This window comes from Propithecus coquereli, unplaced genomic scaffold, assembly GCF_000956105.1.
Source record: "Propithecus coquereli isolate 6110/MARCELLA unplaced genomic scaffold, Pcoq_1.0 Scaffold203, whole genome shotgun sequence".
In the NCBI taxonomy this organism is placed as follows: domain Eukaryota; kingdom Metazoa; phylum Chordata; class Mammalia; order Primates; family Indriidae; genus Propithecus; species Propithecus coquereli.
The window spans coordinates 3,545,909-3,562,832 of NW_012145301.1; the positions used below are offsets into that span (position 1 = coordinate 3,545,909).

Sequence of the window (16,924 nt, forward strand, 5' to 3'; positions counted from 1 at the left end):
TCAGGAGGCTGAGGCAGACAGAGCCAGGCCCTGTCTATAAATAAATAAATAAAGGAATGAAAAAAATAATTTCCTTGTTAAAGATGAAAAATTATAAATATGTATTAACTCCTGTTTTCTCTCAATAAAACTGATAAAAACAACAAAAACAGTTTTGTTTTGCTTTAATTTATTTTAAGGCATAAACCCATAAGCGCAAAACTATCATGAGAGGAAACAGTAACAACAAAATGTTAGGGGTGGAAAGCAAATTAATGTGTGACAGTGCACTAAGAGACTCATTCAAGCTCAAATCGAGGCTGGCAACGGGGAAAGTGAAGAAGCAACGCGCGTTATAACAGAAACCCCTCAGCAGTGGGTAGCAATGGAATAACAGGCTATTTAGGAAGGAGGCAGACAAATCCCCTACCACAGCCCTCATTCCCACCCCGTCCCACAGCCACACAGCTATCTTTCCACCATCCTGGAGAAGACTGGAGTTTGTTCTCTGGGACAGGTGAAAAACAGGGTCCTTGCAATGCAAATACCAAGCAGAGGTGGGAAATGTACTGGAAATAGGAGAAGTAAAAGTTTATAAAATGAATATTAAAACTACTCAGTTTTTTTTCCCCTGTGGTTCCTAAAATGCAGGCAGCAGAGTCATATCTTCCATGCAGAAAATAGAAGGGCTTTTTCTAGGGAATTTGAGAAAACTAAGAAAAAAGTACATAAAAATATTGACATTAGAGGATCTCCAAAGTGTAGCCTATTTAAACTAGAGTGAAACCCAAGCTGACGTGAAGCTTGTGCCTAGAATTTCCAGTCAATCTTTTAGGGCCTCAGTCCATAGCAGACAGCTATGGAGCACCATGCTGTAATAGGATTAAGAATGAGCAAATAATGTAAACATTCTGAAATGTAACCTGCTTTCTGAAACAGAAGATGTGGAATATAACATAAGACCAAAACAGAAACGTGTAGAGATTACGCAGGGAAGGCAGTTGGTGGATCTAGCAACTCTGGCCTCAATGCTGTTAAGGATAAGACAAATATGAAAACTGCCCTACATTTAAGCATAAAGAGAAAGGAGCTTTCCAGAAAGACCAGGAGAAGCAAGAACAAGGCCTGTCATAAGGTTATAGTACATGGATGGTTCATCAGATAGCAATTAACGCAGTGGAACACAACGGAAAACACAACTTCAAGTGGCTTAAATAACAGTTGTATTTTCTCCTATTCAAGGCAGGCTAGTTCAAACGTATCATGACAACTTTGAGAACTCACATTCTTCTCTCTTCCTGTTCAATTAGAATTATCATGCGCCTCTTGCTCTCATGACTTTTTACCTCATTGTTGAACTACGTCTGCTTTACCTTCAAGTTCTAGATAGAAAAAAGGGAAAAGGAAAAAGGCCAGATAGGGGCCAGTGCCAGCAAAAGTATGTCTTTTAAGAGCTCCCCTAGAAGCCCTACCCAGTAACTTCTGATTACATTTTATTGATCAGAATTGCATCCCATTATAGCTGCAAGGGATATGTAGGATTTGAGGTGCTTTTAAAAATTTTTTAGAGACAGAGTCTCACTCTGTCACCCAGGCTGCAGTGCAGTGGTGCAATCATAGCTCACTGCAGCCTCGAACTCCTGGGCTCAAGTGATCCTCCTGCCTCAGCCTCCTGAGTAGCTGGAAATACAGGCGCGCACCACCATAACCAGCTCTATGGCATTGTTTATTTTAAGATGGACTCACGAGCACTCTGAAAAATACCAAGTTCTGGCTGTATGAAAGAAGGAGTAAGTCTATATTGGGTGAGTATCTAGCAGCATATATCACAGATTTTAAAAAATTGAGATGTTTCCATAATAGGCTTGAAATTCAATTTTGGTCTGCCATAGATTAAATGTACATAATGAAGGAGACCTATAATGTAATAATCATTCTGGGTTGTTTTGTGGGTGTGTGGCAATGACTTTTAAAGAAGGGGAGCAAACAGAAAATGTGTGGGGGGGGAGAAAAATGAAAAATGCGCAGCTATCTTCTGTCACCTTTCAGGTGGCTGCTTTCAAGTGCTCCAACATTTTTATAAAAGAAAATTCACATTATACTATCAGTACTGCGGTTTGTGACAATAAGTAAAAATATTTTTTTACTTGGTAAATCTACAGAAATACACAAAAGCCTAAAAATAAACTATCCCAGAATCAATAAAAACTAAAAGTTAAATATGACAATTGCTTTTCCATTGTAAAAAAATACAATTTCACCAGCCCAATCATCACTTGAAAAAATGTAGTTGCCAAATACAATCTCTTTTGTGCTTTATATTGTTGATTTTACCGTTTAAAGTTGAGAGAGAAGCACACATAAATTAACTCCTTTTATTTTTTAAGAAGTCACTCTTTCTTTTTCATTACCATCTGCTCTGATTACTATGACAATTTTTACCCCAAAAAGTGAATACAACAGTGTGAAGACAGTATAATTAACAAAATTCATCTTTTGTGGCATTTCTCACAGAAAGCTGGAAGCATGAAAAATAGTAGCACCAGCAGATATGTTTCAAAACAAAGTAAAGATCTTAAGAATAAGAACTCTTAAATGTAAGCACTAGAGATTTCCCAGATCAACACAATATTCATGGATGGAATATATTTTTCAGATAGTAAATTGATAGAATGAAACTTGCATCTCCATTTATTAAAGGGGAAAACTTTGTACCTACATATAAATGCATGGCACGCTCTGACATTCAGATTAAATTAGAGTGAATAGACAGCCCACGGAATGTGGAAAAAATATTTGCTCTCTACACATCTGATAAAGGGCTGATAACCAGAATCTATCTAGAACTCAAAAAAATCAACAAGAAAAAAATCAAACAACCCCATCAACAAATGGGCAAAGGAAATGAACAGAAACTTTTCAAAAGAAGACAGAATAATGGCCAGCAAACATATAAAAAAATGCTCAACATCTCTAATCATTAGAGAAATGCAAATCGAAACCACAATGAGATATCACCTAACCCCAGTGAGATTGGCCTCTATCAAAAGATCCCAAAACATCAAATGCTGGGAGGAAGTGAAGAGACAGGAACACTCTTACACTGCTGGTGGGACTGCAAATTAGTGCAACCTCTGTGGAAAAGAATTTAGAGATACCTCAGAGAGCTAAAAATAGAAATACCATTCGATCCAGCAATAGCACTATTAGGCATCTACCCAAAAGACCACAAAACATTCTACGATAAAGACATCTGCACCCGAATGTTTATGGCAGCACAATTCACTATTGTAAGGATGTGGAAACAACCCAAGTGCCTGTCAATCCATGAGTGGATTATTAAAATTTGGTATATGTTTACAATGGAATATTACTCAATCATAAGAAACGACAGTGATCTAGCACCTCTTATACTTTCCTGGATTAAACTTAAGCCCATTATCCAAAGTGAGGCACCACAAGAGCAGAAGAATGGGCTCCACTTGTACTCGCCATCAAATTGATACTAATTGATCAACACTAGGGTGATCACATGGCAGAAATACTCTCCAGGGATTAGGGGGATGGGGGGGTAAATCTGCAACTAAAGGACACGGGGAGCATTGTAGGGGGGGGAAGGGCATGCCTTTAACCGCACTTGGGTGAGGCAAATACATAAAGTTTAACCCTAATGTTTGTACCCTCATAATACCCTGAAATAAAAATTAAAAAAAAAAAATTGTCAATCAATAGCTAGAATGCATGTGAAGCAATTGTGTTCAGACTAAGCTGCTCCATGGAATGACCTGGAAGCCTTTTATGTCTATAGATTCCTTGGCCTGCTCCCGGAGGCTTAGATTCAGTAGGGTTTGGGTTGGTCCGGACCCTGTAGGTCTTCAAACCATTCCAGGTGATTATGATATACAGCAAGGAGAAAGTCGACTAAGGCTTTAATAGTTGGAGCATTTACTGTAAATAAAACTCAGTGCTAAACTTGGGAGGGAGAGTTGATGCAACATTTACCCTTCTGTAGCTCATTGTGTAGCAAAGTGGTTCTCAGTTGGGAATAAATTTGCCTTCCAGGGGACATGTGGGGATGTCTGGAGACATGTTTGGTTGTCACCACTGTGGGGTGGCGGGCAGGGGTTGGGAGGCAGTGCTACGTGCGCAGGACAGGAACAGCCCCACGCAACCAAGATTTATCTGGCCCAAAATGTTAATACTGTCAAGGTTGAGAACCCTGGTCCTAATAGTAGGAATAAGAAATATACATTAAAAACATATCGTTCTAAATATCAGCATGAAGAAATAAAGTTTTATTGAAAAAATATATAATCCATGGTATAAAGATTTTGACGCTATTGCAAAGGTATGGATAGACCTGACAACCCAGCACAGGGTAAGTCAGGGCCAGCAGATAAAGGACTTCAGACTCTGGAAGGAAGTTTGTGCTTTTCCCTACAGCTTTACCACTCAAGCATTCATTCATTCAACACTAGGAGAACACTTGCAGTTTCAAGCACTTATGGATACAGTAATTATTTAAATATAAAAAGTCCCTGCTCTCGTGAAGATCACATTCTAGTAAGAAGACTCAGACAGAATAACTAAAGTTTAAAAAATGGAAAAATCAAGAACTGGCAAGCATGTGGATGGAGTAACTGGAACACTCACACGTTTCTAGTGAGAGTGAAATTGGTACAACCACTTTGGAAAGCTGGTTGGCAGGATCTACCAAAGCTGATTTGCATGCCCTATGATTTAACACTTCCACCTCTATACTTATTTAGCAGAAGTGCATATATATGGGCATCAAAAGATGGGTACAAGAATGTTCGTATTAGTACTATACGTGATAGTCCAAAACTAGATACAATAAAAACGTCCATTAATAGTAAAATGGATTTTTAAAAATTGGGATTTATTTATACAATGGAATAATATATGTAATTAAACTGTAGATATTGTATATAGCAGGGGTCCACACACTTTCTCTGTAAAGGGCCAAATAGCATAATAAATATTTTAGGCTTTGCCAGCCAAAGCCTCTATCCCCACTATTCAACTCTATGTTGTAGTACAAAAGCAGAACTAGCCAATAAGTAAATGAATGAGTGTGACCATGCTCCAATAAAATTTTATTTTATTTGAATTTCATAAAATTTTCATGTGTTACAAACTATTTTCCAACTGTTTGAAAATATAAAAACCATCCTTAGCTCATAGGCCATAAAAAAAACAGGCAGTGGGATTTGACCTGCGGGCCGTAATTCCGTAATTTGCAAACTCTGATGCACAGAATAGCCCAAGAAGGCCTCCTCATGGGGTAACTGCACCGGGCCCTAAAAATACTGAGACAGCAAGTCATGCATTCATCTGCGGTCGCTCATTTTCTCTGGGAGCTTGCTGGGCGTGTTCAAGGAGCAGCCCCTCTGGCCGGAATAAATGAGCAAAGGGAGGTGCTAAGAGACAGAGGCAGAGAGGCAACAGCCCGCAGCCACAGAGAGCCTCACACAGAGAAGGTCTAGAAGGGTGACTCCGGCGGTGAGAGGAACGTGGAGCGAAGAGAAGAAAGATACACGTCAAAGTTATCTATTTTAAGCATGATAAAATGAGACGGGAATAAAGTGCCTGCCTTCCTTTTTTCTTCCTTCCTTCCTTCCTTCCTTCCTTCCTTCCTTCCTTCCTTCCAACCAGACATTCCACACCAAACAGGGTTATTTATAACTATGGTGTTCTTCTAGGTAAACTGAGATTTTCCAGATAAAAAAGAATAGCCACCAATAGTGACAGTCATTTTTAAAATGAGACATGTCTTCAGGCTCATTGGTGTGTCTGCTCCTGGCTGAAAGATTGCCTTAAAACGCCCACATGAAATGGAACATAATGCCTGGCACTGAATTTGAATGAATGTCCTGCCGTTGGGTTTTTTTTTTGAGACAGAGTCTCACTCTGTTACCCAGGCTGCAGTGCCGTGGCGTCAGCCTAGCTCACAGCAACCTCAAACTCCTGGGCTCAACGATCCTCCTGCCTCAGCCTCCCGAGTAGCTGGGACTACAGGCACACGCCACCATGCCCAGCTAATTTTTTCTATATATTTTTAGTCGTCCAGATAAATTCTTTCTATTTTTTTTAGTAGAGACGGGGTCTCGCTCTTGCTCAGGCTGGTCTCGAACGCTAGGATTACAGGCGTGAGCCACTGCACCCGGCCGGGTTTTTTTTTTTTTTTTAACTTAGCAGCAACTCGCTTTTTATTGAACTTGAGCTCTCCAATGTTTGTTCTCTTATGTATTGTTGCCTGTTTTATAACAATCATTAGAGCCTGAAAATGTCTGACTCAGCAAAACCTAACAGACACTTATTGGTTATAATGGGGTGAAAAGTGAGGTGAAAAAGAAGGATGATTACTGAACACTTCCATAAAATTTCTTGTTATTCTTTCACATCTTTTATATAGACAATGTGTCTTGGGTAATGGGCCATGCTCTTTTGCTCTATAGACTAAAAACACAAGAATTTTAATAGCCCAGACAATGTTGTTTCAGGTATACCAAATATGATCTTTATTGTATAGCTTTGCTTCATAGGTCAGTGGATAGGAAAATACATTTGGAGCAATCATTAAGATAGGACAAATGTAAACTAAAAATAGTTGAGACTGGGTGCGGTCGCTCACATCTGTAGGTAATCCCAGCACCTTGGGAGGCCGAGGTAGGAGGATCACTTGAGGCCAGGAGTTCAAGACCAGCCTGGGCAACACAGCTAGAATCCATCTCTACAAAAAATTTTAAAAATTAGCCATGCATGGTGGCATACCTGTAATCCCAGTTGCCCAGGAGGCTGAGGCAGGAGGATCACTTGAGCCCAGGAGTTTGAGGTTACAGTGAGCTATGATTGTGCCACTGCACTCCAGCCTGGGCAACAGAGACTGTGTATCTTAAAAAAAAAAAAAATTTGAATTTAGGTAAACAAAATTAATTAAATTCTTAATTTCATAATATTTACTGAGTGCCTGCCATGTATCAGACACTGCCTAGATTCTGAATTATATAGGTAAATAAGACAGTCTCTATTATGCAAAATCTCACCATCTTCTAGGAGAGGCATAAAAGTAAGTAATTATAAGAGTCTGAAAATGGAAAATACAGACATGGAAATGACTAAATCTGGTCATTAATAAGTATTAATATGCCAATTTATATGTGAATAAACCAAAGCTTCAACAGGTAAGTTTACATTTCCAATGTCACATAGCTGACAACTAAGTGGTAGTTTCAAACTTGGTTACAAAGCCAACCCTAGTGGCTTTTCCTTTATATAAAATTTTATTTTTTTTTTAATTCTCCTCATACACTCAAAAACTATTCATATGATAACTACCATAAGCAAGGCACTATGATATTAGACCAAGAAAATAGTACAAGCATATTTCATTTAGTCATCACTTCAAGCATGTGCAGTCTAATATTAATATTTACACATACTGACTTTATATTCAGACTGTTTAATTTCAAATTTCAGCATGTCTCTATATATGACCCATAGCAAAGTTAATGTCACCACTCTGTGATCACCAAACACAACATGGGAGACCCTATCACGTAGAATGGATGAGAGAGACAAATGAAGTTACACAGTGTCTATCTCATGGTAAGGCTCAATAAATGTTAGCAACAATTATTCTTATAAAACTGCTTTACATATAGGATCTTCACTTTGGTATGATTATGTCAACTACATGTATGAAAACAAGAGTCATCAAAGTAGTTAGCAACTTAACAACCAGGAGTAGCATCTCATGGTGATGACAACGATCATCCATGACTAGCCAAAAAGTGGTCCTCACCCTAAAAGGCACTCTACAGTGTTGTCTAAGTAAATGTCAACAGCAAAAGCCATTTCTCAAATGACTTCTAGATGAGCTGCATGTCACCTGATTCTATGAATATCAGTCCCATTGGTATTCTAATTTATTTTTTCAGGGACCTTTCCTTAAAAATTGTTGATGCCATGCTTTTGACATAAGCTTTATAAATTACTACTAAAATTGATATAATTGCAATGTATTCTTGTGATGAAGACTGAAAAAAAAAGGAAGAAAAGGCATAAAATAGTAATAAATGTAATTTGTTACTGTTATGGTAGTGAATCCCCTAGTTAAGCTTACATGTGGTTTTCTCTTCTAATCCTGTTTTAACTTCCTTGTAAAAGATTATTCTTTGAAGCTGACATTTCTTGTCTCTGATCAATAAACAAAGGTTAACACGTACAATGAAATATAGAGAAAATATACACATTTTCTCCTAAGAGTAAATTTAGGTAAAAAGGAAATATGTTTAAGTTTCATATTAAAGTTTGGAAATGAATTACAGGTAGCTACAGACAAGACATATTGTCAAATAAATACATTTAGATAAATTAAATGTTGAAAAGGCTAAATGTTTCCAATGTAAGTGTTTAAATAAATTTAGAATACAATTGGTTAGACACCAATCAGACTGAAAAGCTTAATTAGAAGCAAAGCGAATAGTCTATGCTACAAAGGTATAAGGAATATTTTAAATTTAGAAATCAAAGTCTTTTAAAATAGAGTTTCTTAGTCAAATTCCTGCTGTTGAACTTAAATATGAAGAAAGTCATTTTATCTATCTAAATGAGGTATGAACCAAAATTAAAAGAGTATAAAATACTAAATATTTCCTTCCTTTTATCTTTTTTAAAGTTAAATAAAAGTAAAACAAGCCCATGGATGCCAAGAGAAAAACACAATAGAGATTCCTTATGCAGCAATATCAGAATGTAATTATATTAGGCTCATACAAGTCTCCATTTACCCAACTTTCACACAATCCAATGTATAGTATCTACAAGTTTATGAAATTGTTATGTTTATTAAATATACTATGATCCATTTTCCCCATTTTAACTGTTTATTTGTTTGCCTGGGGTGTGTGTGTGTGTGTATACATGCATGTGTATTGATAGTGAGCAGAACACAGCCAGGAGCAGTGAACTGTTTTGGGAGAAGAGCTCATTTTTAATTTAAATGTGGGCTTTACAGACAAGAGTAAGAAGCTCTGATTGCAGCTAATTTCAGCAAATTAAAAAGAGCCTATGGGGAAAACTGACTGATAACGATGAAATGCAATCAAGTGTGCAAAAATATTGATCTTCAAAACACAAAGCTGGATAGATAATAAACTACAGTTTGAAAAACAACCATCCATTTTTATTATGAGGATATAGCAGATGCTGGTTTAAGTACTAGAATAAAACAAAAACCCATTGATTATTACAGCTGGTACTGACAACATCGTATAGACATAACTCTCCATAGTTTGTAATGGTTTGTTCATGTCCTCAGGCACGGCACTAACCCAGAGTTGGCAGTGAGCCACTTTTATGTGAATGGAATCTCACACGTTAAATATTTAGGTTTCCGTGAGTAAGAAAAAGAGAAGGAAATCAAACAGATTCTGGGGATGGGTGCGTGGAGCTTTTGTCAAACTGTAAACATAACACGTGCACAAATTTCTCTACTCCCTCCCGTAAAACTTCCCTTGTCTTTGTTCGATTGACAAAAGGTCTCCCGAGCAAAGAGTTTATGAATTAGTCTGAAACAATCATTTGAAATAAATGCTGTCTTAACTGTTAAGCAGAAATATTATCTTTCAGGATTAGTTCTTAAAGCAGAACAGAGGCTCGTTTAGTATAGAAGAGCACATTGTTCGTTCTCTCTAGATTCTCGTGGTTTGGAAGCAGGACTTTAGACAGAGGTTAAAAGTATTTAGATAGAGGAAGAACGAAGGGTTCTAAAATGAATGGGAATGGGGAACGGTGATTTCAATCAGATTTCAAGAAAAAAATACTGAACTTATTTTCCCTAGAGAATATAAGCATGTTCATTCCTTCCTTCCTTCCTTCCTTCACTCATCCATTCAACACAATTGCATTGAGTCCCAGAAGAGTCTTAACCAGGTTCTCACCTGTAAAGTCCTAAGTCTGGCAGGGCCGGGGTCGTCGTTGGTGAGATACCACTCTTCTAGCTTTTTGACATATTTCTGGGCTAGTTTTCGCACTGTTTCCTCTTACAACCTTTCATCTTAAACATCATGTCAGGAAAATTCGTTTGTTGAATAGATGAACCTTCTGGAAAATGAGCTCCTCCACCTAATTGCATTCCCAGTGCTAGCCATCATAGCGCTACCATTCTGTTGGAGAGAGACAGAAAGCATAAAAACAGCCTTTAAAAAGTAGACAATTTCAGACACTGCAACTGCTGCAAAACCAATAAAAATGCAATACAAAAGGAGTGGGTTTGGCATGGAGATCTATCTTAGTTGTCACAGATGTGCCCTGTCCAAGATCCGTGTGGACAGCTTTTTACATAAAGGAAGCAGCAAGTGCAAAGGTCCTGAGGTCAGAAGGAGCTTGATATATTAGGGGAGCGGAAAGAAGACCAGTGTAGCCAGAGAATAGCAAGCTATTAAGAGTGGAAGGACTACAGTTGGAGATCAGGTTGAAAATGGAGACAAGAACTAGAAAGGGAGAACTTTCAAGCCACAGCTAGGAGTTTAGATTTTATGCTAAGTGACATGGGAAGTCATTGAAAGCAAGGGATGCATAAGTAATTAATTGAGAAATTTTTAAGTGAATAGATTATACTCAAAGTTTATAAGGCAGCTTATATCCGCCATTCACACTTTTTACATAATTATATGTCCTATTTATTTTTTACATAAACCAATTTGTGCTCTATTAACGCATTTTTCCAAAATGGAAATAGCTCTAGTTTTTATTTTCTTACAAAAATACCTGAGATTCTTTGACCACCAATCCTCCCAAGTACCTATGTTTTTATAACACCCTATGTTTCTTTACCATATCAATTATACTTACAGTTGTACGGAATCAATAATTCAAATCATTATTAGTTTTTGTCTTTCCTTATAGACTGTAAGCTCGTGTATGTAGATTGGGTGCTTGAACACTCAGCAAATAACTGAGATGCCAGAAAATATTTTAATTAAATAAATTAATATAATTAGATAGGCTTTATTCACTTCACACAATATGAATATTTCCCAATATCACTGAAACTTCTCTGTTCTTCATATGTCATGGATTGAATTATGACCCTAAAAATGTTGAAGTCCTAACCCCAATACCTGAGAATATAACCTTATTTGGAAAGGAGGTTACTGTAGATGTCATTGGTTAAGATGCAGTCACATTGGAGTGGGGTGGGTGGGCCCTTAATCCAATATAATAACTGATGTCCTTATTTTTAAAAAAAAGAAGGCCCTGTGAAGAGACAGACCTGTACCCAGGAAGAGCTTCGTGTGAGGACTGGAGTGACGCTGCCTCAAGCCAAGGAACCACCAGAAGTTAGGAGAGAGGCCTGGGACAGATCGTTCCCTAAGACCTTCAGAGGGAGCACAGCCCAGGTGACAATGTGACCTTGGACTTCTAGCCTCCAGAACTATGACATAATAAATTCTGTTGTTCTAAGCCATTTAGTTGGTGGCTTAGAACAACAGCCCTAGGAAATTAGTACCAAATCAGAGGCTACGCAATGCTAAATCACACCTCAATGATCTGAGCATAAATTGCACAGATGAGTCCTAATCATACCCAGGGACATTACTGTGATCTCAAGTCTTGGAGACAGGAGATAAAGGGGTAGTTTGCCAGATTAAACACAGGCTGCCCAATCACACCTGAGTTTCAGGAAATCATACAATACTTGGGACATACACTTAAAAATAAAAGTTGTTGTTTGTCTGAAATTCTAATTTAACTGAATGTCCCATGTTTTTATTTGCTAAATCTGCCACCCCCAGGAAGGGGACCGCCAGGAGGTGACCATGCCCGCGGGGCAGGATGAGGAGGGCGGATGTCTTCCCTTCTGAGATCTCACCCTGATGGCTGATGCTGAGCAGGAGTTGACCAGAAAGGTGGAAGCGACAGACGCTGACCCTCTTGCAGGTCCAGTGATGGTGTTTGGAAAAAGCAAAAAAAAAAGTTATCTGAGAGAATCAGACAAGCAAAAAGATTGATTACTAGAAGATCATCGTGGAAATGGAAGATGAAGAAAAATAAATCCTCCTATTGCTATTACATGTCCTTTGTGACACTGTTTATTAATCCAGTGGAAACACTACTTTATAGCATCAGAAATTATAACTAAGAAAATAGTAGAACAGGGATATAAAACAGAATGTTTAGCTTGTATTTATTACTAGAAGAAGCTCAAGAAACATTGAGGTGTTAATACAGACATGAAAAATTATTTTAAGAGTGCTAAACAAGTTACAGCAAGATTTCCTGGCATTAATATAAGAGCAGATGAATATGTCCACTCTCATTTGATGTTTGTGATCGAAAGAAGGATGATGGAATGGCTCAAATTTAGATAAATCCGTGAAGACTGCAAAAGAACACGCACAAATGAACCTGTCAGACAGAAAGCCCAGAAGTCCCGAGATGAATTAGCCTCAGGATAATTAACAGAAGATGCAAATTACTCCCAAAAACAGTGAGAAGGGAAAATGAAGTTCTCAGTAAGAAAAGGGCCAAAGAGGGAAGCTGGAAAGAAGATAAATTTAATGATGATGTTGAAAAGGCCTGAACAGAATTTTGACTTTCCTAAATTGCAGTATCTGGGATTCAATTAATTACCAAGGTTGGATCCAAATTTTGGTTATGATGATCCCAAACAATAATGATAAAAAGAACTCCTGCATTATTGTGTGAATAAGTCCAAGGGAAGTAACTTAGGCTAGAGAGAGTTTGTTTAATACGCGGTAACTCCTGCTTCGATGGCAAAGACACTGTTGTTTTCCTAAAACAAGGAGTCTATCGTGCATTTTCTGGTGAGAATCTATAAAAGTATTTTGGAGTTGGTAAATGAATCATTTAAATCAATAAAAGGACATAGCAAGCAAAGCATAAAGTACCTTAGAGGAGTGTGACTGTCAAAAATATCTTCTGATTATGTGATGTGTTTAAGACTGGAACCCTCACCAAAGACCCCTTTGGACCACTGAACTTTCTAAATATGAGGAGATGTCAAGGTCAATAATCTTTCTGCTAACGGTGAACACATCTCAGACTTGGCCACCAGAGACCAGGACACCTGCTTCGAGTTGCATCGGGAAGCATTAAAGGAAGAGAAAGGAGAAGAGGGAAACACAAGAAAATTAAGCATGATTATAAAGAAAAGAAGAAATATCCAGCTGCCTTCTTCACGTCTAAGAGATCATGCACTGAACATGCAAAGAAGTTTCCAGAGTGATTGGTGAAACCTGGGTGCCATCCAAAGCAGAAAAAGAAAAAGCAACACTAGACGACGCCCCGGCCTTTTCCACACAGGAATAACACAAATGGTAGGCATATGCTGGAGGTAGCATATAAATATGCTCTCTCTGCTTCTTGCTAGCAGAAGACGGAAACAGTCTCTTCCATGTGTCTTCTTGTTCATATTTATTAAAGCCGCAGACATAAATTTTTCAGGCTCTGAAGAACGAAAATGTCAGTGATGGTATAAAAGCATGAAGAACTTGCACAGGTCATTGTAAGAGGAAAATTTTACACATCACCTTATATCTTAATACATATTTTAGGATTATCTGCTGCCCTAAATGACATTTATCAGAGAACTGAAAATAGACCACTCTACATTTCAGTCATTCGTTCACTGAGGCTGCCCAGCGAGGTTCTGCGGAGGATACAGAAGCGAAAACAGCCCACAGTGTGGGGCCTGCCTGCCTTCAGAAGGCTCCTAGAGCCAAACTCTCTAATGGACAATTAAGTATGAGCAGAAACAAAAACAGAAACAAAACCATGCTACAATTTAAGGTAAAAAAAAATATGATTAGGTGCTATTTGGAGAAGCAGAGGTAGACTATTATCAGAGAGCTGAGAAGCAAAGTCCCAGGGCAAGCTCAGAGGCTGTCAGCATTTGCAGGAAGTCTTCGCTGCCTGCTTAAAGGATATCTGTGTCTAAGGAAACAGACGCAAGGACATTCCAAACTGAGGGAAGAGCCTGAGCAAGGTATTTCCTTAGCACAAACAGGAAAATAACTACTTTACAGTGGGAAATAAATATTCTTGGTGGGACCATGAGTTATGTAAAGCACAGACATTGGTGCTGATGCACTTAGCGTGTCTCCCACTTTCCATTGCAGCCACCTGGTGGAGACCAAGAGCACATGCAGAACTCTAGGGGATGTGGGGGGCAGCCCCGAGCGTCCTACCTCAAACATAAAATGTGTTCAGTGTCTCACATTTTAATCTCCTAGATTCATGCGAATTGTTCATTATACTGAATATCATATCCAATTTTGATGAAAATTAAAATGAGATCATTAGTTATCAGGGAAATGCAAATCAAAACCACCGAGCGATACCGCTGTACATCCACTAGGATGGCTGGAAGCAAAAAGACAGATAACAGCAAGTGTTGGGGGGGACGTGGAGACGTTGGACTCTTCATACATTGCAGGTGGGAATGTAAAATTCTGCAGCTGCTTAGGAAAACAGTCTAGCAATTCCTCAAACGTGAAATATGGAGTTACCATATGACCAGCAATTCCACTCCTCAGCTATCTACCCAAGAGAAATGAAAACATATGTCCACAAAGAACGCTCGTAGCAGCATTATTCATAATAGCCAAAAGCAGAAACAACCCAAATGTCCATCAACTGACTAATAGATAAACAAGGTGTGGTGTGTGGTGTGGTGTGTGTGTGGTCCACAATGGATTAAGCCATAAAAAGGAATGAAGTCCTGTCACATGCCACAACTTGGGTGAACTTTGAAAACATAATGTTAAGTGAAATAAGCCAGTCACAAAGGACTACATATTGTGTGATCCTATTCATATGAAATGTCCAGAATAGGCAAATCTATGGACAAAAAGTAGATTAGTGGTTGCCTAGGCCCGGGAGAAACAGGGGGCCAAGGACGTGATGACCAAAAGGTATGGGGTTTCTTTTTGGGGTGATGAAAATGTTCTAAAATTGATTGTGGTAGTGGTTGCACAACTCTGAATATACTAAAAATCATTGAATTGTACATTTTAAATGGATGAATTATATGATATGTGAATTATAACTCAATAAAGCTGTTATAAAAAATAAAATGGAATTTTTAAAAGTTATGTTTTTTTTTTTTCAATTCTAAAGTAATACATACTCAATATGACAAAGACAACTATTAACAATACCAAAGTTTCTAAAGGAAAACATGCAAGTTTGCCATTTCCCTGTCCCCAAGGTTATAAAGGTTAGTTAGCAGTTTGGAATATTGTTACAGAATGGAATGATACGGAATGGAATGATACGGAATGGAATGTCACATAACGGAGTGTCATGATTTGGAATGTTATGGAAAGGAATGGAACATTATGGAATAAAATGTAACAAAATGGAATGTTACAGAACAAAATGTTTTGGAATGGAATGTTACAGAATGAAAAGTCATGGAATGGTATGTCAAAGAATCAAATGTACCAGAATGAAATATCATGGATTGGGAAAAAAATGTAATTTCATTTTATAATAAAATTAAATATTACCAACACTTTTTATGCAACTTGGAAAATAATATTCTTAATTTTTTGTTTTTAGAGATAGGGTCTGTTGCCCAGGCTAGAGTGTGGTGGTATGATCATAGCTCACTGCAGCCTCAAATTCCCGGGATCAAGCAATCCTCCTGCCTCAGCCTCCCGAGTAGCTGTGACTATAGGTACATGCCCCCACACCTGGTTATTTTTTTTTTTCTTTAGAGATAGAGTCTCACTGTGTTGCCCAGGCTGGTCTCGAACCCCTGGCCTCAAGCCATCCTCCCACCTCAGCCTCCCAAAGCCCTGGGAGTATAGGCGTGAGCACCACACCTGGCCTGTTTTTAATTTCCCACCAGTATATTTACACCCCATCCCTATCCTTTCAGTAAAGTTGGTGTGTAACCAAATGTGGGAAGCACATTATTTAGTTCAGCTTTGACCCTTCTCAGCAGTTCACAGCTGTAATCTCCCAGCCCTCTGGCTGTGAAGGGCTAGGATCAGCAGAGAAGTAGAGAAAATTTAGGTGGCAGCCACCAGCCTGTGCCTCTCCCCTCTCCCCACGCCAGGTGATTCTCAGCACAGCCGCAGCCACCACTGAGCCTGCTGCTATTTTCCTCTCCCGGAAAAGCAACACAGCAGACACGTCCCGAAACTTCCCTCCATTCTCTTTTGTCTGTGAAGCCAGGCCCTCTTCCATGCAGAGGGGCTGTTTACCCAGAGTCAAAACAGTGTCTTTTGCCCATGGGGTACCCATGACTGCTCTATACGTGTGACCGTGTGACCGGTCCATCTCCTCCCTCTAGTTCCTAGAGCACCTCTAGGACTGGGGAGGGGCAGGGGAAAAGCCCCCTCCATTATGATCAATTCCTACCTGGTATGACTCTCACGAGGATTAATAGCATATACAAGGAGGCATGCAGACTTCAGAAAGTAATTATTTTTATATTTTTTATTGGCAAGGTCACAGAGCTAATTGATGTCCAAATCAAGATTGTGACACAGATATCCTACCTCCACATTTAACACACTTCCCACTCTAATGCTGGACTTCTGACATGCATTAAACAGCATTCCAAAATGATTATTAAAGATGGTATTTTGAACGTACTTTAGTAAAATAATTTTATCAGCGGAAGCAAATACGAAAGCATTATCGTGGCATCCTGAGCCAGTTTTTTAAATAGTTCATGTTTCATCTTGGCATATCCATTTTGTGAGCGGAGTCTATATTTAATAAAATAAAGTGCTCGCTCTACAATATTACTTCATATTTTTCATTTCACATGAGTTCTTTTTCTGTAGGAATGATAAACTATCTTCAAGTTTTAGATAAGATTGCAACGGCAACTTTTTAAAACGTAAGTTTTTGTTGAGTCCAGGCCATTAAAATACAAGAG

General features: G+C 38.5%; 1 pseudogene; it reads right to left on the reverse strand.

Annotated features, from left to right (window-relative positions):
• The window catches only part of LOC105810087, a 99,000-nt pseudogene extending 82,683 nt beyond the window's left edge, over positions 1-16,317 (reverse strand).
• Between the last annotated feature and the right edge of the window lie 607 nt (positions 16,318-16,924).